Source organism: Molossus molossus, unplaced genomic scaffold (assembly GCF_014108415.1).
Source record: "Molossus molossus isolate mMolMol1 unplaced genomic scaffold, mMolMol1.p scaffold_m16_p_14, whole genome shotgun sequence".
In the NCBI taxonomy this organism is placed as follows: domain Eukaryota; kingdom Metazoa; phylum Chordata; class Mammalia; order Chiroptera; family Molossidae; genus Molossus; species Molossus molossus.
In genome coordinates, this window is record NW_023425349.1 from 49,570,668 (window position 1) to 49,597,738 (window position 27,071).

General features: G+C 38.5%; 1 pseudogene; it reads left to right on the forward strand.

The window, feature by feature from the left end:
* Positions 1–18,903: 18,903 nt before the first annotated feature.
* Positions 18,904–27,071, forward strand: part of LOC118629305 — a 40,450-nt pseudogene continuing 32,282 nt past the window's right edge.

Below are 27,071 nucleotides of genomic sequence, written 5' to 3' on the forward strand. Positions count from 1 at the left end.
CTTACTTGATTTGGTTTGGCGGGTGGTTAGGGGAGGTTTTTCTGAGTATGCAATGTTTAGCTGAGATATAAAGGATGAATAAACCAGAATTAGTTGGAACCAAGCATACAGAACATTGTAGGCAGAGGGAGGATCTTGTGCAAAGCCTGAGGCAATGGGGAGAATGAGCGATTCTACGAATGACATTTCAATAAATGTCTATTAGTAGTTACTTAACCAACCCCACTGCTACTTTTCTCATGATACCTATTTTATGGGGCTGTAGAGATAAAATAATATCCATTTTGTAGTGTTGTATGGATTAAATAAGAATGTATTTAGAGACGTACTATAATAAATATATAATAGATATATAATATATAATAGACATGTAATAATTGCTTTTCCCTCCAATAATACCAAGGTTTTGCCACTGAGATGCTTAATGTAAATAAATTATTTCATTATTAGTTATAAATGTAAATTAATGATTTTTATACACACACAGACACACAGACACACACACAGATGCCTTACACCAGTGCTACCCCCAGAGTTCTGGTTTTGTTTGTGAAAGGTGAAGTTTTAACTTAACAAAACCTGTGCCTTCCATTTTTGGAGGCTTATTTCAAAAATATTTTCCTTGTGTTAATAAATTTTCTTGTCAAAGCCCCCAAAGTTGGCTGATATGAGAAAAATAAAGTTGTCATGATCACTACAACGTTCTTCAGCCTTACCCACTTCCGGCAATAGGCTCGTCTCTTAGGATACTAATGAGGCACTCATTTCAATTCATGACAATTTAATGTACAACAACTATGTGTTAGATATTACCCTAGTTGCTGGGTAATAAAAAATTATTAGAAGAGAGTTCTTATTCACAAGAGGAGAGATTCACATAAAAAACAGTATTCTTTAGTATTCTACTTTCTTGGAGGGCAGTAAACCAACCTTGGATGTCTGCAGTTGGAAACAATGCTGTCTTAAGAAAACTCTAATCCTGCCCTAAACTGTTCTAGTGCCATTTCCCTGCATTGCTGCTTTCTGCCCGACCCCAGTGGTTTTAGAGACCACACGGTAACATCTTGCCCATGTCAGCCCTGAGAGAACCAGGCTCTCCTGCTACTGCGCTTCGCTGAACGCCTCACCTCCCGGAGCTGCCGTATTTCCCTGTCCTCATTTCTACTCTCAGGTCTTGAATGAATGTGTTTTCTTGTTGGCACGTAGGTCACATGAAAAGCCCCAGCTAAAAGGGATTCTTAGAAATGAAGGGTTGACTTTTCACCCTCTATTGTACAAAAAAGCATGATAAAAGGGTTGGGATTAAGAATTGAGTAAGCAAGTTTGTTTCCACATTTTACCTCTATCCCGGTCCACAAAGACCTACAATTAAACTTCAAAATAACAATAACAACAAAAACATCTTCACATAAAACAGCATCATATATTATTCACTTGTTTAGAACGAACTTTAGAAGAGCAAGTCAACTTCCCAGCTAATGTTATGGCTCTTCAGTTGGCATTTTCACTTTCAGTAAAGTCAACTGTGATGGAGAACATGATAAGATCAGTGACTTCTGTGACTTGTACCTATTGCTTTAGTTCTTTTGCTATTAAGTTGAATTAATTAGTCAGAAGTAATATTTTGTGATCTATTTTAATGGAGAGTCCAAGGGTTGTGATGTTGCATAAGCATGGCTAGCAGGAAAGGCAAATATATATTCAAGATAAATGTCTATTCCAGAGAAGACAAATTACTTTCTCCAGTCCATCAGGTGGCTGGCTGGTTTCTTAGCAGTATGGTGCTAGCAGTTGGTTTCTGTGGTTGGAAGTCTGCACAATTATCAATGTTATCAGCCAGGTGAACCTTGGTGATATTATACCTATGCATCATTTCCATTCCATTATTTTTACTTGATAGGTGAATCCATTGAGAACTGTCTGGATAAGATGCCAGTTTTCTCAACATGATTATTGTTAAACACTATAAGAAGGGGTCTTTGGATGACTATTGGTATAAAATGTATTTATACTTGGTGCATTCTGAAATATCACACATATAATTCTTTCCTGATACTGTATCATAAATTCAAGTCAACAACCATCGAGACAAACCATTAGCCACTACCTTCTGTGAATTACTATAGGTCTGAATCTCCAGTCATTTCTCCTCTAGACATTTTCCTCCCGCTGTCCTTTCGGGTCAACCCTGATTAAAATAATATCCACTATAAGTCACGGCTCTCTGTGCCTTTGGCCAAGAGTAAAAAAAACTGGAGCATCTAATTTTCTATTTTTATTTTTTAAGATGTTTAAAAACTGATTTTTAGAAAGAGAGAAAGGGAAAGGGAAAGAGAGAGAAACATGGATGTGAGAGCAAAATACTGATCAGCTGCCCTCTACTGGGGATTGAGCCTGAATCCCCAGGCATGTGCCCTAACCAGCAATCAAACCGGTGACCTTTTGATGCATGGGACCATGCTCAACCAACTGAGCCACAGCAGCCAGGGAGTCATTTTCTTTTTTTTTTTTTTAATCCTCATCCGAGGGTATTTTTCCATTTTTTGTACAGATAGAATGGGAGGAAGAGAGAGGAAGGGAGAGAGAGAGAGAAACATCGATGTGAAGGGACACATTGAGTGGCTGCCACCCGCATGACCAACCAGGGCCGGGGACAAACTGCAACCGAAGTACATGCCCTTAGCGGGAACCGAACCCGGGTCTCTCCGGACCGCAGGCCGACACTCTAACCGCTGAACCAAACTGGCCAGGGCGGGAGTCATTTTCTTTATTAAAGCTCTGCAGCACAGGTAGAAATATCTAGACCACCTCTATTACCACTGTATGTCTCATGTTCTTCAAAATAGTTTTTCATAGTGGAAACTTTGTTGAACCAAAGCCCTCTACTATTTTATTTAAGGGGATCACAGTGACACCGAATTCCATAGAAATCCATTGGACAGCTAGTGTCCCAATCTGTAATGCTAACCACCACTGACCAACTTCACACCTAACCAAGAGAGATAACTATTATGGACTAAATGTTTGTCCCATCCCCTACCTTCAATTCAGATGTTGAAGCCCTAACCCAAATGTGGATGGTAGTTGAAGGTGGGGGTCTTTGGAACATAACTAGGTTTAGATGAGGCCATGATGGTGGAGCCCCTGTGATGGGATAAGTTGTCCTTATAAGAAGAAGAGAGACCAGTTCTCTCTCTCTCTCTCTCTCTCTCTCTCTCTCTCTCTCTCTCTCTCTGCCATGTGAGTACACAGTGAAAAGGAGACCATCTGTAAGCTAGGAAGAAGGCCTTCATCAAGGAACCACATGAACCAGCTCCTAGATCTTGAACCTTCCGGCTTCTATAACTATGAGAAAATAAATCTCTATTGTTTAAACACCTAGTCTTTAGTATTTTATTATGGCAGCCTGAGCACACTAATACAATAACCAACATTAAATTCCCATTTCTTAAAGGGTTCATTTTGGGCAAGTGTACCAATTTCTATGTGGGCCAGTAGACCACAGAATCTACTCTAGGTAGTTGAAACAAAAAGTGACTAATTTCAGAGAATTAAGTAGCATACCATATTTCTAGGATACCTAGGGAACTAAGTTTGGGTATTATCAGGAACAACATGGAGTAAACTCTAAACCACTTTGACATTGTTTTTTAATGGAAAATTTTCTGTTGCTGTTGCATGCTACTTGACATCTATGATGTTAGTAACATGAGAGTAGAACCTCAACCACACTCGCCCCAGGAGATCCAAATGCCTCTTCTTGTCCGAAGATCTGATCTACCTTTGTGACTGCCACCTCCGATTGTTTGGTTGCGCATGACAAGTCTCTAAGGGGGTATTTCTATGACAGAATATGGGTAATGTAGATACTAACATTTAGTCTATGAAGGCAGATACTACAAAGAGTCTGAAATGCATGTTGATTGGACCTATCTTTAGTATCTACTGTAACTTCCATGGAGTCTAATGAGAAATAATTGTGAAAACATAAATAGAGAAGATTGTCAGTCTGGTCCTAGTTTTAACATTCAAAAAAACCCTCTATTTTGGGCATTCAATCCATTGGTATTAATTGAGTCTCTTTTGAGAAACAAGCCATTATTTTAACTTTATTCTATGGGACACACAAATAAGTATCATCCTTCTATTTTAATGAGCTGCCCATTAGAACTATGTTATTGAAACTGGATGCCTCATTTCCTGACTCTAAGGATAAGCCATTCTTTCTAAGGGTGCTTTAGGGAAAACTGGTCATGGGGGAGAAAAACTAGGTTGAAACTGTAGCTGTTTCTCCTTTTTCAAGTATTACTTACCATATGAGTCCAGACTGTGTACATTTCTCAGTTCTCCAAGATCTAGGCGATCCAAGATCAGGGCTTGGTTGTTGCTTTCACAACAAGGAGGAAGTTGAAAGGTTATAGCCCACTGTCTCGCTCTGTGATCCTTTTGTATTTATACTTTTCCAATGGCATACGAATTCCTTTTTAACTATCCTAACGATAAAGTATGTTTAGTAACGAATGCTGTTTTTTGGTAATCTTTTATCTTCTGTGCAAAAGCAATTTGTCTTCTCAAGTCATAAACTGCAGGGACTTTTATTCTCCCACACGCATTTTCTCACATTCTTCTTAGGTCTGAGTGTTGAAAAAAGATCTACAATATGTATACAAAAAAGCTATTGAATGCATCTCTGAGAGCTTTGGTGTCTTTAATAGGAGCGATGTGGCCTTTATCGAGGGGCAAGAGCTAAGGGGATACTGGATGTTTTGATGCCTTGAAAGACTTTTCTGTCTTTCTTTTGTAGAAAAGAAACAAACACCCACTCAGGAACCTTGTTCAGGCATTGAGAAGAAGCTATAGACTGTTCTTTAATGAGAAATGTATTCTGCCTGAGAGAGAAATGTTTGGGCAAAAAAACTGCTAAGGGGGTAAGGATGGTCAGGCTTATTTTGTTAAGAAATGGTAAATGTGTTCTTTGGAAGGTAAAGCAATGGTTTTTAGAAGAAATTTTAGAACAGGTTTTTGAAGTGGGTCATACTTCAATCGAAATTCTAACTATTCCACTTACTACGTATGTAAGTTTGGGCAAGTTATTCTCTCTTTGAAACATAAGTTTCCACATCAGTATAAAGGGTATAAATATTAATATCTGCCCATAGGAATATTGTGAGGATTAAATGTAATAATGTATAAAATTATTTTAGTACCTGGACATAGCCAGTGCTTATCAATATTACTGGTGAATTTAGAAGCATCTTGAACAATATAAGATTGCAATGGGAACATTGACCTAGACAGCTTCAGGACAAAAACCATTTATATATAAATGTGTAAAATATTAAAATATATAAACTTTTTTAGGTATCTATAACTGATCTCTTAGTTTCATTTTTTAAATAAATAAAAATAATGAACATATATTGGAAGTTTAGATGGTTGCCTATCTCTTTTCTCGTTTTCCTAAGAAAGCCCTAATATGCCATGATAAAGAAAAACCACACCGAAACACTAGCATCCCTACAGCTAGGAGTGGTTATGTTATGCAGTTCTGACAAAGGAAAAGAAATCTGTGTATGATTCCCGGAAACATTTTCTATTCCTAATAGTGCTACCTCCTCTTTCTTTTTCTCTTTTTGGACTTTTTAGTTGGAAGGTTGAAATGAGGATGCAGGCAGAGTTCTGGTCTTGAGGACACAAGGAGACCATGAGGAAATGGGCCACGCATGAGGCTGGCAGAGCCGTGCGAAGGAATAACTGGGGACAACAATAACACTGTGCAGGTGATGTCTTGGACGTGAAGTTTTTTGAGAAACAATAACTTCCTATTTGTAATCCCTGAGGTACAGTTTCTGTTATTTGTAGCCGAAATTAATCCCTAAGTGGTGAGCTTTTCTATTTGCTGGCAGAATGCTCTCTGTTTTTCATGAATTCTCTGATTTAACCCTGACAACAATTCTATCTTATGAAATACAAATTTTACACCCATTTAAAAGATTAGGAAAGCTTAGAATCATTAAATGACTGTCTACGGTCACACAGCCAATACATGGAAGATCGAAGATTTAAACCAAGGCAGTCAGACTTCAAAACCATTGTTTATCTATTTATATCTTTAGTTCATAAAAATATCAATAGGAGATAAAAACCAAGGGGGCAGTTCCAAGGGGGAATACAAAACAGATATATGGACCCTAGGAAAGATCCATGGTATCTGAACCTTGGGTAGAAACAATATACTCATTCGTCATGGGAAACAAAGGTTTTCTTAATAGTGAATTCTAAAAGGAATTGTTAACATAGGGTTTCATATGGGACATAAATATGCATCAGACCCATATTCCCGGACCCCACCCTCAGAGGTTCTGATTCAGTAGGTCTGTAGTAGGACCTGAGAATTTGCATTTATTCCATATTGATTTTGCTGGTCTGTGGACCACATTTTCAGTAGCATAGACATAGGTCACATACATACACCCAGAGGTGCCAGCCAAGTACTGTGAGTGGGCCCTGTGTAAGACAGTAGGGAGAGGTTGCAGCTGTGGCAAATTAGGAAGTTAATGTTTCATTTTAAAGGGGCAGCTGCTTCTCCACATCAGCCAATTGTTGCCTTGTGAAAATGCAGGCAAATATTGCTAGATTTTAAACTATTTCAAGAGAAACCCAATGTTATCAAGAGAAAATTATGTGAAATTTGTATTTCTAAAAATGCTGTTCAGGTTAAATACATCCATCTCTTAATAAAGAGGTGTGTGTGTGTGTGTGTGTGTGTGTGTGTGTGTGTAGGGAGGGAGTGGAGATTAATATATTTTATTGCTTTTGTTGCAATTTCTCTATATTTTTGTTAAATTTTTTTTTTTTTTTTTGCATGTTACTAACATAGTCATTTGTGATTAGGGAGTTCCTCCTGAGATAATGTGTATTTATTGTTGTACTGTATCAGTGATTAAAGACTTCATTCTGTACCTAATGGGAGTTCTTATAAAAAGGGGTAAGTCGGTGGGCATGGCTGCAAAAACCCACTTTAACATCTTAAAGCTGAGGTGGTTGCTTCCATTTCCTTGGAGATCAAGGAGTAGTGTGAAATTTATTTATCGCAAATGATTTTTTTTTTTTTTAGTTTCTGGTTTAGACCCCCTGCTCCCTGCAAATATGTGCTAGAAAGTTTCATATAGTCTTTTCTTCAAGGTAAATTTTTCTCCCAATCAATGGACAGAAGAGAGATCTCTGTTTAAAAGTTTTAAAGTAGTTTCTTTTTGTTGACTTGTCTAATATAGTGGGATAGCACATTTATTATTTCTTTTTTTCCCCCTGGGATTTCTTTGCTTGCTTTTTATTAAAAAATAGTTTACATACTGTTAAAAACCGCCCTTTGGAAGCATATCATCCACTCATTATTAGTATATTCATAGTGTTGTACAATCATCACCACTTTCTAACTCGAACATTTTTGTCACTTCCTTTTCTCCCTCTCCTTACACTCTGGCAGCCACTAATCTACTTTCTGTCTTTATCGTTTATTTTTAACTTAAACAATATTATCTGATTGTCCTATAAATACTCTGTAGCTTGCTTTTCACTTAGTGATATAGCTTGAACATTTAAAAAAAAATTTTTTTTTACAAGTTGGTTTCATATTTTTTAAATCCTGCATAATATTTTATGGTTTATATTCATATATTGATAGATATTGATTTGTTTCTATTTTTTCACTGTTGTTAAGAATGCCTTAATATATCTTCCTGTATTTAGCGGCTACTCTTTTGTGTCAATCAAAGTTCTCTAAGACACAGATCTAACCATGTACATTTATTGTTTCTTTGATAATTTCTTTCTTTTTATATCCTGTACTTTTCCCCCTAGGACTCCTATTATTCAGGTATTGTCTTAGACTGAACCTCTAAATGTTTGCTCTGCAGCTTTTGTGCAGAAACTTTTTATAAGATTAAGGAAGCTCCTGTTTTGCTAACAGCTTTTTGTTTTAAATCATAAATGAGTTTTTAATGTCATCAAGCGATTATTTTTTACTGAGACTTAAATGACTTTCCTTTTGTTAATATGAAGAATTTCCTTGACTGATTTTAGATTTTTAAATTATCTCTACATTCCAGAAACAAACACTACTTGATTAGCCTGTATCACAATTTTTATGCATTACAGATTTGATTTTCTGAAATTTTAAAATTATGTGAATCTCTTTATAAGAGACCTTAGCCTGTATATTTTTCTCTTACAATATACTTGTTAGATTTTGGGATAAATTATAATGACTTTATCAAATAAGGTAGAAGTATTTTTTCATGTTTGTTTTCTGGAAATAAAAAATATTAAATAGTATTCATATTTCTTCCCTAAATACTTGGAGGATCATTGATGAAACCAGCTGAACTTACAAATTTTTGTAGAAAGGTTTTTAAGAAAAGGTTCAATTTTTTAAACAGACATAGGACTATTCAGATTTTCTATTTTTTCTTATGTTAGTTTTGGTAAGTTGTGTTTTTCTAGGAACTTGTTCAGTTCATCTAAAGTTTCAAATTAATTAGTAACAAAATAGCTTCTAATATCATCTTATTTTTTTTACAAAAATGTCTTTTAAATCTGTGGTGTTAAGGGTAATTAATGCCTTTCTCTTTTTTCCTTGATAAATCTTTCTAGAAGTATATCAATTATTAATCATTTTTTAAAAAGCCAACTTTTAGCTTAGTTAATTTTTTTTCTGCTGAATAATTTATTTCCCCTTTCATTAATTATTTTTTTGTAACTTTGTCATTTCTTTAATTTTTTTTCTCCTTGAGTTTAATTTGATTTTCTCTTCTTTTTCTAACTTCTAGCGATGTAGTTTTAGGTCATTCATTTTCAATCTTCGTTTCTAATATATGTAGTTAAGGTGCTACAGTTCTCTATATGAACTGCTTTAGCAGCAAATCACAAGTTTTGATGTGTTATAATTTTATTATTCAGTTAAAATGTAATTTCCATTGTGATTTCCTCTTTAACCCATAGGTTATTTAGAAATAAATTGTTTAATTTCTAAACATTTATGTTGATTTAATGTTTAATTCAACAGTGGTCAGAGATTTTTCTCTGTATGACTTCAGTCATTTAAAATTGTTGCAGCTGGTCTTATGGTTCAGTATATAGTCAACTTTTTGTATATGTTCCATGTGCGCTTGAAAAGAAGAAGTATTCCACAGTTGTTTGCTGAGTATTTTATGTGTTAATTAGGACTAGTTGGTTAATAGTGTTGCTAAAATCTTCTATAATCTTATCGACTACCTATTTTCTTGTTCTACCAATTATTGTTGAAATCATCAACTATAACATAATATGTGGATTTGTCTATTGCTCTTATTAACTTTATCAAATTTTTTCATTGAATAAAAATGAAAATTTTTGTATATTTCTGGTTGATTGACCCATTATTATAATAAAATGTCCAGCTTAATCTTTAGAAATGGTCATGACTTAAAATCTATTTTGTGTAATATTAGTATAGTTATAAACTCTTATTGGTTGATTTTTGTATGATTTATATTTTTTCTATCATTTTGCTTTTTTTAAAATGTGTTCTTTTCCTCCCCAGCTTTATTGAGATATAATTGACATATAACATTGTGTAAGTTTAAAGTGTCCAACATGGTGATTTGATATCTGTATATGTTGCAAAGTGCAATCATTTTAGTTTTATTCATTCTATATCCTTATATTTGAAGTGTGTCTGTTGTAAATAATTAGGTTTTGAATTATATCAAGTCTGGCATATCTTAGTTTAGGTCTACAATCTTATTATTAGTTTTTTATTTGTACTACCTATTCTACGTTTCTTTTTTTCTCCTTTCTTGCATTTTTTTATTAATTAAATATTTCTTATTATTCATGTTCCTTCTACTTGTGTGTTAGTAATACATTGCACTACACTTCTTTTAATGGTTGCCTAAAAATGACAATACGCATCATTATTTATTATAACCTAATATAAATTATTCTTTTAATATATCCAGGACAATGTGAGAAACTTAATAGTTTACATCCCTTAACTTCCACCAAGTGGTGGACTCATACCAGCTCCTGAAGGTTTGCTAATAACTCTTCAGGAATTTTGCAAGCCAGTTGTAAAAACATTGGTAGTTTGAAATTGGCTATGGTGGAGGTATACATACCACAGAAACTAGAAGAACTCAAAGTGGAATGTTTTGGGTTTTTGTTTTTTTTTGCAGGGGAGAACTTGTTAAACACTCACTAGCACATTACTGTTTTTATTCCCATTTATGTTACTGTTTTCATGTATTTTAATAATATCTATCTATATATATATATATATCCCACAACACATTATTAATATAATTTTTCACTATTCATATACAAACGGAAGGAGTAAAATCATGGATCCCTGACAAAACTTCCTATGTTTTTCACAAATCAGCATGTTTTCCATAGCACAAAGGGTGGAAGTACTGATAAATAATGACTTATTCAGGTGGATTGACATGAGTTGTGGGCACAAGATTTGCCTAATTTGCCTAAGTTGCTTCCTTTCATGTCAGCAACTTGAGGATTGTCATCTGTCTTCTTAGGCATTCAGTTCAGTGTTTGTTGAATTAAAGACAAAAATTAATAAATACACACTCAATAACTCATTAATTAATGCTATTTTTGAAACTGCTGCTATTACTACTAATTAAATAAAATTAAGAAGGGAATCCCTTTTGCTATGTACCTGAAACACAGTGTACATTCAGTAAATATTTGTGGAATTGGTGGGTGAGTAATAACAAGCCACAAACAAGTACCTACCCTCACCCAACAGAATCTTCCTAAAACTGGAACATTCCTCTGCTGTATTTTGAAAAGTCTACTCATCGTTTGGGCCTCAGCTTCCTCTAGAAAGCCTTTCGGGCTTTCTAAGAGCATGTTAGGTGCTCAATCATGCTCCCATACCATCCCAGTCTTCCTCTAGCACCACACGTATCACAATGCATCGTAACTGCTTATTTAATTATCTGTCATCTCCACCGTTCTGTATATGCTCTGGGAAGGCAGGGATCATGGCTCTCTTGTCACATAATACATGCTAAATACATTTAATATATGTATTTGAATACATAAATGTGGATTCCCAAGGTCTGGTGATACGTCTCACTTACTGGTTAGCACTGCATTGCTACATGGTTTTCAACTAATACTTCTTGTTTGAAATTGCCTCCCATTAAGACCATGTGCTAAGAAAAAAGAAACTGCTTTTAATATTCACTTGGACAAAACACAGAAGACTAATCTTGGCTTGAATAGCCCTGCGATGCTACTTGAAGTATTTTCCACGTTAGCGTTCCAGCTTTTGTTCCTCTCCAAAACAGGTGACTAAGCCCCTTTGGCATTTGCAAAAAAAAAAAAAGGAAAAATATAGTCACAGAGCACATTAATGATAACATTTCAAAAACAGTTAATGGTATTGGAAAGTAATATTTAGCAAAACTTAGGCAGGATTGAATCAAATATGATATCATAATCGGCCTTTAATTTAATCAGAACTGACTCCCAGCTTTATGTAACTTCGTTGCATTTGCTCAGCAGGCAGAAGGCCTTGGAAGCTTGTTCCCCATATAGCACCATGGTCTGTGTTATGCCCAACAAGTCAGAATCTAAGTGCTTCAAGCCAATCGTCATTCTTCCACAAGCCTTGGGTTCCATTGAACAACTGCTTTAACTGAAATAACATCCCCTTTGTCTTTCCATTGTGAAAGTTTAGAGACCAGAAGTACATATTTGGCACTGCACGAAGTTTACAGAACTCCCTGAACATGGCCTTCGGCTCAGAACCAATTGGCAACTCCAACTGGTTGGAAGAGTCAATTACATTTGTAAAGACTTTAGTTCTTAGAAAATCATACTCTATGAATAATGAGAGGGGGGAAAAAGAGCCTCTCTAACTTGGCTGGGATGAGGCTAGTCATGTCATCTGTCTTAAATTTAAATTTGTTGGGAATGGAGAAGACATAAGCTCTATTTTTAATGATTACAAGTCATGATTTTCATAGCCTCACAGATTTGGCAACATAATATTGTGTTAAACAGCACATAGTTTTAAAACCCAAAACGTGAGATTGTCCTGTTTTTTATTTTTTTATTTTTTATTTTTATTTGCTAATCACAGCCTGCTTTTTCTAGAACTTCTCTTTGGCTCTGTGCTATTAGAGAATCCTAATCAGACTTTCCTTAGGGATTATTCTTCTTTGGGTTGGTCACTGACCATATTCTTTTACTTAACAGAGCACTTTTTATGAGTAATTAAAACCAGAAGACGGTCTATTGTCTAGTTTGGAGAAATGATTCAGTTGCTGGTGGCAAGAAGTGGGCAGGGCATGGAAAGAAGGTGGAATCTGTGCTTGTTGGGGGAGAAGCTTCGCTGTCAGAATGCTTGCTCTCAGTCAGCATCCTTGATCTAGCTCCTACTTCTCTCATCTCTCCTGGGCAAGCGATATTCCATCCCCACCTCACATGAACAATTGTACGTTTATTTTTGCATGTTTTATTTTCCAACAGTGTGCTTACTTTCTTTGTGATGCCTATTAGTACAGAGAGTAACGGAGTGGGGTGTCAAGGTTACTTAAAGAAAGCAGGGCAAAGTCCCTCTGCTTTATAGATCCTCTTTTTTTTTTTAAAAAAATTTTTCATCTGGGGATATTTTTCTATTTATCAGTGGGAGAGAGGGAGAGAGACAAAGAGAAACATCGATGTGATAAAGCCACATCAACTGGTTGCCTCCCGCATGACCCCAACCAGGGCCAGGGACGAATCACAACCAAGGTACGTGGCTTTGACCAGAATTGAACCCATGATTCATTGGTCTGCAGGTTGACGCTCTAACCGCTGAGCCAGACTGGCCAGCTCTTACATATCCTCTTTAACCTCTGCAACAAATGGACTCCCCTGCTTCTCATCTCTGACTCATCAGCTATGGCAGAACCTCTCTGAGGCCATCTGACAAAATCTTGATATTGAAGACATAGGGTGATTTTGAACTACAGAGTAGTAAGAATGAAAATACATTGCTATAAAACCCTGTTACATACATTAAAAATATGGGACCATAGCATTAATACGTTTTTGTAATCTACTTTATAAAGTAATGTATTGTGGATAGCTTTGTGTCCTCAAAAATAAACCTGCATTGTCATTCTTACTGAATCCATGCTATTCCATTATAGTTTACTTGACCTACATCTGTTAATATAGAAAGTAAAATATTTTATTAATACAACTCTTTTGCACAGAGCTCATAGTATTTGCTATGATTTATTTCAGGCCCAAAAGTTGCTACCTCCGTACTTTGGTATATTCTTTTCTAAGTCTTTGAAAAGAAATTGTAAGTCTCTTAAGGATTTTCAGAACATTCTAAGTAAACTTAATGCTCATATCAGCTATTAACAGTCAAACAATTGCTAGTGAGGTTTAAGGTCTTAAAGAAGATTAGAATGCATTTCAGAAAAATTCCCTAACTTTCAGGACTTACTGATAAATAGAGTTTAGATCCCTGTATCTGGCTAAAGCTGGGCCCAGATCCCCTGGACAGATATTCCTTGGCCCCATCATTGTCAATGTGATGTCAGAAACAGCTGCTTGCCTCAAATATTTTGCCAATATTTGAATACTCGGAAATCCTACTTATAATAACCTCATTATTTTACCTTATATTTTTGGTCCCATGGTTATGAAATGCCATTGTCGTTTGCATCATTTATACTATGATATGACTCAGTTTCAGAAGCCTTGTGGGTTTTTTTTCTCGGATCCCTTTTTGAAAAAATATTGTGAGAGGAAGAGAAGATAAGCACATTAGGCACCTAATAAAGGAAGGTGGCCTGACAAGGGTGATGGGGTGGGGAGGGGGGGTGGGGGTCAGAGAGGTAGGTGTCCTGAACTTGAGGTCTGAAATCACCACAGGGCAGCTTGGGCAGTTTTAGTTTTGTCCACCACAATTTCTGACCGGATCATAGAAAATAGTGTAGATTTCAGGTCTTATGGTGGAAGGGGAGATTCTCTTGTCCCGTGGTCTGATTTGATAAGGAGCTTGAAGAAAAAGACTGATTTCACAGATTGGCAATGAGGAGAGATTCTCTTTAACATTTAACAGTCGACAGTCAGTTTCGTTTATGTAATATATTGCAGTAGGCAGAAGAGCCTGTAGTTGCTATGGAGGTACTAATTTACTGGCCCTTGAGCGCCCCCTAGGGGAAGGCAGAGGAGAAGATGGTCCAGGTTCCTGAATCTTGGCCCACTTTTCACTTTTCACAGTCTATGAGGCAATGTCTGAAGCCAGATGGGGATAAAAAGAGCCTCAGGGATCTTAGTCATTCATAATGGAGCAATCATAGTCCCAGCTCTGTTTATGTCTGGCAGTTGTGAGAATTAAGGTAAGTGACAGTACTTTGCAATCCATGAGGTGCCCCATAGATGTTAGTTAGTAGTCATTACTGCTAAGACCACTCCCTGTAGGCTGTTTGAGACCTTATTTGAAAGAGAATATAATTCAATCTTCTAACAACCCTGAGAAGAGGGGAAGAAACTATTTTTTTTTTTTACAAAATAAAAATAGCTTTATTTTTTGTCTGATTGTGGAAATAATTATATATAGAATATCCAGAAAATAAATATAACAAAGAATAGGGAGCATATCTTTAAAATTTCGATACATATCACTACAGAGTCCTTTAAAAAGATTGAATCAACCAATATACTAAGAAGACATGTACGAAAGCAACGTATGCACTTACAAATGCTGGATTTTTATCCATCTTTTTTTTTTTTTTTTTATCTTCACCTGAGGACATTTTTCCACTTTTTGTTCAGATTGAGTGGGAGGTGAAGAGAGAGAGAGAGAGAGAGAAACATTGACGTGAAAGAGACACATCGAGTGGTTGTCATCCACATGACCCAACCAGGGCAGGGGACAAACTGCAACCGAGGTACGTGCCCTTAGCGGGAACAGAACCAGGGTCTCTCTGGACCTCAGGCCAACGCTCCAACTGCTGAGCCGAACCGGCCAGGGCCCATCTTTTTAATTATAGTCAATCTATTGTTTTGTTTGTATTTCTTTGATTACTAGGGGGGCTGAACATATGTTCATATATTTACTGGCCCTATTTTTTGGAATTGCCTATTCATATCCTTTGCCCATTTTCTTCCTATTTTGTGCTGACTTATAAGAACTTGATGCACTATGCATATTTAGCCTTTTCCTGGTGCATATGTAGCAACTATTTTCTCCCAGTTACTGTCTTTTACCCTTGACTGAAATCTTTTTATTATTAAAAAACTTGTTTTTTGCAAATATATTAACATTTTAATTTACGGTTTCTGGGTTTATTGAAAGAAATAAAATTATTCACCAGTATGTGCTTTGAAAATAACATTTATTGGATGTGCTAAGAGCTGTGTTTGTTTCATAACATACATAATTTCATTAAAATTTTACCAAAGTCTTATGAGATAGGGTATTATCATTTTGCCCATTTTACAAATGAAAAACTTAAAGGTCAGAAAACATGATTTACTCCAGGTCACCCTGTTGAGAAGTGGTATATTAATGAGTGGAGGTCAGATCTCTGACTCCAATTAATATGAATTTTTCAAGTGTTTTATATTCTAGAGATGACTCTGCCTGAAGATATTTAATTTGAATAAATTCATAAGTTAAAAAGAAACTGTTACAAATACGTTCCTCAGAAACATATACCCAATCCTGAAAAAAATTACTTTAATAGCCTTATGCAGGCTAGATAATAAAAAAATATTAGGGATAATGGCAGAGAATGCAAGAGCTAGTCTATCAAGTAAAAGTCATTCATTTACATCATGTAAATAGATGGAATATTTTGATTATCCATATATTCTGTTAAAATAAAGTGCAGGGCAGTGTTGCCACGAAGCAGCAGATGAGCAGTCTGAGACTCTTTCTGGGCGGTAATTGTGTTCTTCTCCACAATCAGAAAGAAATGAATGAAGGTTATGGCCCCTTTTACTACAGCCACTTAGTAGAGGCAGCGTTTTATTTGTACCTTTTTACACATTTTATGTGTTAATTTATTTTTATCATCAAACTTTGGTTTCATACATGTTCTCTTCCAATACAATTATTGCTTGATACTATACGCAATTGTTTTCTTGAAATTCTTTGTCATGTTATACATTTGTGAGCGACTTCTAGCAACATCAAACCTGTCAACTATAAAATGTTCTAGAAATGTGTTATCCAGGCTCTTGCTAATATGAGAACTGGTTGGTAAATTAGGAAAAAAAAAGTATGATAAAGATATTGGTGTTGATATGATTCTTTCATGTTGATACTTTGAGTTTTGGCTACTTTCAGAGGATTTGTAGAGGAAATGAGATGTGCAGAATCACATAGAAAAAGAGTTATGAACATTCCACTGACAATTTTATATCAGAAAGAAGATAGTCTTTTTCTTGGTTGCTAATTAAACAGTTGAGGATGATTTCTAACATTTAAAACCAAGAAAAAAACCAACATGGAATACAAAGGGAATGGAAAATAGTTTAACCAGTGTAATATTAGAAAGTGCTGAAGAATAATTTTAACTTAAGAAATGTAATATATGTAAGAAACAATATCCAGGGAATTTTTGTTTTTGGGCTTGGGTTGTGCTTTAAAAAAACGGAGAGATGATCCACAAGCTCTGAAGAGGAGGCTTGCAGGCGAATGACCCCCCAGGTAAGAGGGTGCAGTGAAGTGAGTCTAACCTTTGCTCTTTTCAAGGAATGATTCTGGATATCAAAAGCCTAAATAGATTGTCCAACCACTATGCTGTACACCTGAAACTAATACAGAATAATACTGAAAGCAAACTGCAATTGAAAAAACAATTCCTTTAAATAAGCCAAATTTCTTTTGTCTGCCTGTCGTTAGAAACATGAGAGGTGGGGAAGGGAGGGAGGGGAGTTAGAGATTGAGACTACAAGGTAATAAGTTAATTTGGGGGGGGGGCAGGTGTGATCCATACTTAATGGAGAGTTATGCAGAATTGGAAGATTATGACTTGAATAATTACACAAATAATGGTTCCTTGACTAAAATGGGCTACAGGAAGGAAGGCTGGGGAAAATGGACATGACAAGGATCTGGACTGGAGAAACAGATTCATGAGACATTTATTCATTTAGTCAACAAATATCTATGAAGTACCTACTATGTGCCAGGCACATTTGGGGGAGCAATATTGTCTGTTCCTTGCAGCTTTAGTGCATAGACTAATTGAGGGAGTAGTAGGAAGGGTGCTTTGTCTCGTCTCGCACCCTCTCATATCCTCGTTGCTAAGGTGGAGAGAAAAGGTTCATCAATAGCTCAGAACTTGAAATTAATGGGTTGCAATTTATTGTGGGCATCGCCCCTATGTTATGGTGAGTGGTATTACTGACATGCTCTCTTCTTTCATCCACTTTCTGGATCCATGCTGCTAGGTTTAGACTGTTAAGGACTTTTCCCTTAACAGTGAAGTAGGGGAAAGTATTTCCTTTCTTTGCTCTGTCTTCCCCCATGGGGCTGTAGGAACTACAAAGCCAGGTCAGCTCAGAGGAAAGCTTTGGAGTTAAGCTTGCTCTTTCTGTGACTCTCTCTCTAGTTCTCTCTGTTTGTCTCTCTGTTTCTGTCTCTGTGTTGGGGCTGGCAAGGCTGCTTCTGATTCTTGTCCGTGTGGGAAGCTGTGTAAGAGAATTTGGGGTTGCCCACGCAGTGCTGGCCTTTATTGCTCACTTAACTCCAGGCATAGCTGAGTCCCAGGGCTCAAGGCTGGGAAGCAGAAGGTCCCGGGCGACCTTGAGCCGGAGCTGTGTTTCCCATTCCAGCTTTTACTAGAGCTCTGCTCTTCTAATGCCATTAGCAAACAGCATGTTTTAATTGACTGGAGATCTTTGTGTGCATGCTTCACTGCTGGGCCTTAAGGGAAGAAGGAGAAAATGGCAATTTAATTCCACTCTAAGGGCATTTAAATAACCTATACGGTATCTGAAGCCTTGGAAGTAAGTAGATAAACCAGGGCCAGTATATAAAATGAGAAAAGAAGGAAAAAAATGACAGAATTTTAGAAAACACAAAACAAAAACACAACAGAGCATTGAAGGGGCAGGCATTACGTCATATAACTACTGTGAAAGAAGAAGTAGGGAGAAGTCAGGTGGAAACACGCTGATAGTGACTGTGTGAACACTGACCCCGCCAGAGGTTCTGTTACTTCTCATGTCCACATTTGTACCATCCCCCATTTTAACAAGAGCAGCAGCTACTTATATAATAATTTAAAGACACTTAGAAAAAAATCAGATAGACTCAGTCTATCTGATAGAGAAAGAGTTTATTAGCCTGATTGAGGTAGAAGAAAACCCCTTGGAGTAGTAAGGTTTAAAATGTTAGCTGATTCTAAAATATTGCTGTCGCTCTGTGGTCTCCTGGAAAGAGGCATCTTCCTTCCACCTTGGGCTGTGATGAACCACCTCAACTGCAAGTACATGATAAGTGATTTTCACAGGTATGAACCAAATGTGGATTTTGAGAAAACGCTTGTCGTGAGGAACCATCTGGGGACCGTAAAGTCTGAGGCCAGGAAGCACATGCCAAGGCTGGGGAAAGTGTGCAAAGGGAGAGAAGAAATCTGATCTGAGCTGGAAGCATTTTATTTGTCCATTAAACAGTCAGAGAGTGCCTGTGTATCAGGGTCTATGCGAGGTGTTAAGAATACGATGGTCACCAATATCAATGTGGTTTTTGTCCTCACTGACCTTCCATGTTAGCGAGGATGCAGGCAGGTAAGAAGGGGCTGCCACAGACTGAAGATGCTACGATGGGCCATTGCTATGGGAGAAGCTGGAAGCATCTGAGACAGACCTGAGCAAGAGATGGTAGAAGTACTAGGCAGTGACGGAGATGGTGGTGGTGGAGATGAGCACATAACTCTGCTACAGACCTATGCTTTCCCTAGCTCTGGACCTAAAGATTCCTTTCCAGGCAAGAAAGTAACATTTCCCCCAAGGAACTGTGTGCTAAGCTGTGGTGCTTCAGTATGGATGTGCTGATGTTTCCGTGACTAGTAAAGAAATGACTGTTTATTAACCAACAAAACAGCTAAATATTATTGGTACTCAGCCCAGTAGCTGAATGTGCTTTTTTGTTCTGCTTGAGAAGCCTCTTTTACTTTAGACGCTGTCTGGTTTCCATACCTAAACCCAGCTGAAAAGCTCATTTGTGAGCGGAGGGTGGCGAATGCCCAGACAGACAGGCCGTTCTGCAGCAGCTGTAGCAGACTACGGCCTGTTAAGTTTGTAAAGACAGATGTCACTGTGCCACTCTGCTTCAGGGAAGCCATATGTTCAAACTCGAATGCTTTGGGGCTGAGCTCCCCCAGGGTTTCAGCTCTGTGGCAGTGTGTCTCACTGATGTGTAGGGAGCCAGGGACCTCAGAACTGTATCTCCCAGGCTTAAAAAGGAGGAAAATTGCCTGAGCTGAGACTTGAACTAGAGACCAGGTAACCTTATGGTTTTATTCTCATTGCCATATGGCTCTGAGCCTATACTATGCCAAAATATTCAGTCCGATTTCTGGTAAGCTTTTCATAGTTGGAATCGGTACATGTAAAATGACCAGGCTAGCTGTCTCAGGGGCTCACCTCTGCCTTTTGGGTTTAGAGATGCCTGGAGGTATGTGGGAGAGTGAGACATGGGACCCTAACCCAGGCCAAGCAGGGGGATGCTCCGAGAAGTCTATGAAACTGTAAAGTTGTGAGACTTTAATGAGAATTCGAATGCTCATGAAAGTACTTAGTATATATGATAAGTACTTAATACATGTTTTTCTCGTTTCCTTTATTAAAATCATTTCCCTTCTCACCCTGGCCCTCAGATCCTACCAACGCTTCTGCAGTTTGGGGACCAGAACAGGCTTTGTGGAAGCAGGACCGTGCTGGCAGGTCCGCGGTTTCTGCTTTGGCTTTCAGGGCAAGGACATCGTTTTCTCAAATTGTGATGGTTTTGGGGTTTCCTTGCTTTTGAAGCATCTCCCAGGGTGGTTCAGTGCCCACAACACATTCGGTCACTCAGGGCCCGAGGAGAGATGATCAGAATGTTGGATGCAAAAGAACAAGGTTCTACTTATAACAGTGTTCCCTGTCCCTCCCTCCCCCTCCCTCCCTCCCTGCCTGCCCCTCTCTCCCTCCCCCCTTCCTTCTTCCTCTGTCTTTTCCTATCAAAAAGAGAAATAAAGCAAACACAATTTAGAAGGAGCTAAAGGGCCCCCGAATTAAGAAACAGTCTAGCTATTTCCTGGAGCTAAGTACCAAATGTAGTTCTGGACTTGCCAGCAGCAAAGCAAAACTACCTAAGCTGTCCAGAGGCCAAAAAATAGCCTATTTTACCAACTTGGAAAGAATACATTTGTGAATAATCCTAAACCTGGCCCAGCAGAATGCATTGTTTATGCAGCTAGAGGTAAAAAGAAATAAAAAAGAGTGTTTCAATTCTCACCATCTTTATTGCTTGGCCCCTTTGCATCAGTGACTACTTGTAATTATATAAAATTGCACATTTACTAGTTTCTTATCGTCTCTCCTGTTAGACTGTAATCTGGACAAACGTGCCTGTGTTGGTTGCTACTGGATACCCCTTGCCTAGCACAGTGCCTTTTTTTTGCATGGCAAATGCTCATAAATTTTGGTGAACACGCTAATAAATGAGTTTGAACAGGTGCATTTTCTGATAGCACACAGATGAGTAAATAAAGTCAAAATGACCCCTTGAAGATGAGACCAAGGATGAGATTACCTCATGCTAAAGTTTAGGAGCGCTAAGACCAGTAATAGTTCAGCATATCATATCACATGAATCTGTTTCCAATAGACCCAAGATATTGAAGAGCAAATCATTAAAAGGACATTGTCCTCTTAATAATCATAATATTAATAATATCTCTCTTGGTTAGTAACTGAGTACCACATTTGTGTTGTCTTTCTGCTAGAGTATTTCATAGACTAGGCCCACTGAATTTCTTCCTCTTAGGTGGGAAGACAGGAACAACCATATCCTATAAATAAAGGAAGAAAGGGATGACTTGTCTAAATCTAAATGGTGACTCAGTGACAGAGATGCCATAAATGCCAATGAGCTATGGGACCTCTCCCAGGCACTGAATTCCTCTGAATTTCATCTGGCAGGTGGGTATAGTAATAGATGTCCTATGACTCGTCTCACAGGCTGATTGAGAGAATTAAACCTACTAGATGTGAAAGCCTTTCAGAGACACATTATATAAGTGCAAGATAAGAAAGCGTATGTTGTGTTTCGCCTGCCAGCAAGTAGTTCTGTATCATCGGGGAAGGCTGAACTGCTGAAACCATAGTCCTAAAACTAGTGGCTCAAACAAAAGACAACTTTCTGCCCTTCTCACATAACAGCCAAGGCTGACAGGTGGTGACAGTGGTGGTGGCCAGTGTGGGGGTAGATTCTTCCACGTAGCCATTCAAGGACTTAGGGTCACAGTGGCTCTGCTGTTCTCACGGTTGCTCGGGGCTGTGCTGTTGTTACTCAGAGGTCTGACAATAGGTTAATGCTCTTGCCTGCAAGTAGCACCATGATTTCTACTCACTGGGGAGAACTTTGTCACATGGCCATACCTAAAGGCAAAAGAAGCTAGGAAACGAGGTGCATTTGGGCAGCCCTAATTTGGTCGTCTGTAACAGAGACCAGCAGTGGGTTTTGGTGGCCAGCCAGTAGTCTCTGCCCTGTTCTTTGATTTGGATGGGATTAAATCCTCCCTTTATAGGATCTCATGGCAGCATAAAACTCATGTGTTTCACATTGGTCGAAGGCACAATTTTACGATTATTTTCTTAATTTTGCCCCACGAAACAAGGCAAGGGTCATGCCTCTTGTTCATTGTGTATCTCGAACACTTGACAGAGTACCAGGCTCACAATAGACCTTCAATCAATATTTGTTCCATGAGAAGGAATACATGACTATATCAAAAACACTGATTGATACTGAAGAAACTCAAATGAGACTGTCTGGAAGTGTCTGCCGAGGTGTTGGGGCCTTGCACTCATCAAGCATCTCTGTGTAAGTTTTGGGGAAAGGAGGTGATGTGGGCAGGATTCAAAGATGACCCCCCATGACTCTTACTCTTGTATAATTTCTTCTCCTCGAGAGTGGGTGAAACCTTTAAATATGGTGAGATATCACTCCACAATTAAGCTGTGTTGTATCGCACAGTTGACTTTAAAAAAGGGAAATTATCCTGGGAAAACTCAACTTACTTGGTGAGCCCTTGAAAGGACTTGGCTCTCCCTGAAGAGATGAGATGTGTGAGAGGGATTCAATGCAAGGGAGATACTTTGTTGATGGCTTTGAAGCTAGAGAGGGCCACATGGCCAGGAATATGGGTGGCTTCTAGGAGCCGAGAGTGGCCCCCGACTAACAATCAGAAAGGAAACAAGAGACCTAAGTTCTACAACCACAAATAATTGAACTTGACCAACAATCTTAATGAGCTAAAGAGAACCACCAGGTGAGAACTCAGGCTGGCTGATACCTTGATATCCACCCCAGAAGACCCTGGGCAGAGAACCCAGTTGAGACACACTCAGACTTCTTATCTACAGAGTTTCTGACATAATAAACGAATGGATATTATTTTAAACTACTAAGCTTATGGTAATTTGTTAGACAATAATTGGAAATGAATACAGGTTTATCTATATTTTCTGGGGGCAAACACAGATGGGTAGGGACTGGGGGCATGAGGAGGTTGGAGAAGAGAGAATGATGTCTATTTCCCTGAGGGCTTTATATAGCTGGTGCCTGAAATTTAGGATGAATAACTGTTCTGGTTTGCTGGGCTTGAGGGTTTCCAGAAATGTGGAATTTTCAAAGCAAACACCAGGATGTTCCTGAGAAAACAAGGGCAGTTGGTCCCTCTACCAACTGGAGGAGTTGCTTGGTGAAAAGCAGTGCGATGAAACATGACGACAGGATGGCATAGCCCACTTCTGCACGGTAGGCAGCAGAAATGCAGTGCTGCTTTGGCCCATACTGGTTTGTTATGTTAGGAGTGCTGACACCAATATGATAGGGTAGAACCTGCAGTGGAGGCTATGGTGAGGCAGACTGAAGTGAGGAATCTCTGGGGGGAAATTAAGTGAACCTCAGATGTAATCACAAGGACACCTCCAGGCCCTTCCCAGAATTAACCACACACATCTCTAAAATGGATCTGCAGTTCCTGCATGGTACAGATGTGGCATGTGCCAGGGAAGTTTGCACCAATGTGACCTTATTGTCACCACAGGCTCATGAAAGTAAGGTGCATGCACATTCGCTGTGCTAGGCACTGTGCTAGGTGCTTTCACACATGCTAGGTCGCTAAATCTCACCAAATCTTACATGGTAGATATTTTAAGCTCCATTTCGATAATGAGCAATTTGAGGCTTAGCAAATCTACATAATTTACTTAGGGATGGCCACCTGGGGCTATTCTACATGCATTCGAAATCTCCAGGAAATATGAAAAACAACTTAAAGAATTAGTACATAAAGCATCTGCAAAACTCAAGGGACTGCTGAGGAGAGCACAGTGGTGCTTATCCTCCCTGTTTGCCTCTGCTGACTTCGCTTGGGAGCTAGAAGCTTTGTGGAGAGAGGGAAAGAACACATTGGGCATGAAAGCCGTGTGCACAGGATTTCTGTGGCCCAAACATCTGCATTTATCAAGGATAATTTAATTCTTCTATCTGATCAGGAACTGACATTATTTAAAAAGTATTTGCAGATAGATTAATTGGAGTAATTGAATTAATGTAAAAAACAAGCATTAGCACATGCCCTACTAAATGTTTTTTCATAAAATAAAGAGTGTCTGGCAGTCAGGACAGACATCATGCTTCCTTCACATTTGCTTCTTATTTGTAATGCCAGGGCTAATGCTCACCAGAAAATGAGCATCCCTCCCTTGAGTTCTTGTTTGTGAAGAAAGATCGAGTTTCTCTTTCTCATGCTCTCTTTCTCTCTTTTTGTTAATCCTCACCTTAGAATATTTTTTCCATTTATTTTTAGAGAAAGCAGAAAGGATGGGGGGGGAAGAGAGAGAGAGAGAGAGAGATATCAATGTGAGAGAGACACATCAATTGGTTGCTTCCTGCATGTGCCCTGACTGGGGCCTGGGATCGAACCTACAACCCAGGTATGTGCCCTTGATCAGGAATTGAGCTAGAGACCCTTCAGTGAGTGGGCCAGTGCTCTAACCACAGAGCCATGCTGGCCAGGACAAGTTATTCATTCCTTGACCAAGTGCCACTGTGCACAGTTGGGCAGGTTGTTTCCTGCACAAGAGTGTCTGGCAGAGCAGGCATCTTCTTCTACTTTGCAAAGAAAAAGTGCCCAGCTGGATAGAAGCAGCCCTCCTAACCTCAGCTTGGTGCCATGCCTCTCTCTCACAGCTTAGGTAGAGCCTAAACTCTAAAGAGATGCGGTGTAGGTTGGCAGGATAAGCCCTGTCAAATAGTACTGTCCACTCTGTCTGTGGGGTGGGATGAGTATGGAAGAGATGGAATGAATATTGTTAAGCCTGTATGTTGAGAGTTAAAATTTTCATGTACTGCTTAGTATATCAGAGAACAAAATATGGGGATCACAGGAAGATATTTCTGGGTCACAGATATCCGGACCTGCCCAAAACTTATGAGGGGGTCTGAATTGCTAACCAGATGTGCAAATGATAGCTTTCTTCCTTTTTTCTGTACTACAGCTTGTCTTTATTGTCGGTGCCTGATGACAGAACATAGTCTCAGTCATTCTGTTTGTTTGTTTGTTTCTCTAATCTCAGTTATTTTAGGTTTCAACTCAGACAATTCAGGTCTTTATCTTCTCACCCCAACTTCATCAAGTGAGAGTTTATTTTCTCCCTTCTTTTCTCAGGTCCAGGGGTTTAAATAGCATGATGGTATCACAGGAGGGGTCTGTCCCCAGTCATTTCCAGCTGTCCCTTTGATAGGTAGGAGATTTCACTCATCTCATTTGGACTTTGGTTTTTCACACCTGTGCCCAGTGACCGTTGGTCCTACACAGGTGTCAGGGCACTCAGGGTCCACCTACTCCTGTTTCTAAGGAGCTGCACAGGCTACAAGCTTTTCTTAGCCGTTTCTGTATCCTTTCGAAAATAAAAAAAAACACTCAGCTCTTCTTGCAAACTTCTTGCATGGACTTGTGCAGGAGTCCTGGGGTACAGTTTAGGTTTTTTGTGGAAAATTAAGTAGGGTCCTTTCTGCTTTCTAAGCCCCATTGCACTCTGGGATTTTACTGTCCCTCTCATGAGATCTGTCCCAAGAGAGGTGGGCCCTTGTCAGAGATATTGAGCAGGATCTTTAAATGTACTTTTAATCAAGTCCTGGGTTTGAGAACGGGCTTTTAAGTAATCTGCTGTTTATACAATAAACTTTGGTCCTTGGTGCTTAAAACCCAGTTTCTGAAACTCAAAAACATCTCTTAAAGTATTACCTCGGCTGAGCATTTCAGAACTCCACACGAAGAGAACTGAGACATGACTCTGTTGCTCCCCTGTGTCCTTCCTTCCCTAAAACATAACCCTGAAGGGGCTGACTGCAGCCTGGAAAGGGAGAGTGAAAAGACTGAAGCAGTTAATACTGAAGTATTGCTCCTTGTGCTTGCCAGAAAGAAATCAGGAACTGGACTGGGCTGGACAGGAGTGGACAGATAGCAGGACCATAGGTCACGGCCACAGCTTGTCCATGGACAGTCACCCAGCCCAGGCAAATCATGCTTGAGTTGAGGGTGAGAAGAGATACTTAACCTACACAAGCTCTGGGAAGAAACCTTGTAGAATAAGGGAGAGGTAGTTGTACCTGGTAGACTCAGAAGAAGGGCGGAGCTTTGAAAAATCACCTAAGCAGCATCCACAGAGGAAAGGCTATCATCCTCAAAAGAATACATGGAAATAATAATAAAAAAAGAGTGCATGGAGAATAAAAAAAAAAAGAGTAGACTTTGTAGTCTCTGCTCCTACTTAATTATACTTGAAGGAGAATATGACCTTGGCTTCATTCTGTCCATTTGAGTACTAGGTAAATTTCTTTTCTTTTTTTAAATACGTTTTTACTGATTTTTTTAGAGAGAGAGGATGGGAGAGAGAGATAAAAACATCGATGTGAAAGAGAAACATTGATTGGCTGCCTCCTTCATGCCTCCTACTGGGAATCGAGCCCAAAACCCAGGTATGTGCCATGACAAGGAATCAAACCAGGACCTCTCAGTCCATGGGACGACGCTCAATCCGCTGAGCCACACTGGCTGGGCACCATTTACATTTCTCTTGGTGTCACAGGTGGATGGTAAATTAACATGTTTGGTTCTACCTTCCCAACTTCCAAGATATTCTCTGCCTTTAGATACTAATATGATTTTTAATTTGTTTCATTAACTGTGCAGAGAATGCAAATATCTCTTAGATTTGGTGGTATGTTATATCAGTTTTAGATTTTGGAAATAGATTATGTTTTCAATTTTTTCTATTTCTAATAATAGTTTGCTGAAAATTTTGGAAAAGCTACATTGGGGCCATCATCCTAAATGGAATGTCCCAACTTATTATTATTATTATTTTTTAAAGAACATTTACTAATAGTACAAATAGATATTTTTTATTTGCTAATTATTAAAGGCATTTAAAATATTAAAAAACAGATTGTTTTATACCATTGCTGGAGTCAAAATATCCTAAAAAGCATTTTGTTTAAAAATAGTTAAAAGTGGAGATTCCAAAATGGCAGTGGAGTGAATGGAAGCTACACAGTCCATCTCCCAGGACCAAACTGGAATTACAATGAAAATAAAGACAAATCATCAGGAAAAAGCAACAGAAAAGCAGCTTGGAAGAACACATAACAAGGGACACTGACTCAATCCTGGTAGGCTTTTGGAGATGTGAGAGGGGAACTAGGAGCCCACGCTCGGCAGCGGCCTTACCCATGAGCGGCAGCCTTAGCTGGGAGCAGCATCCTCAGG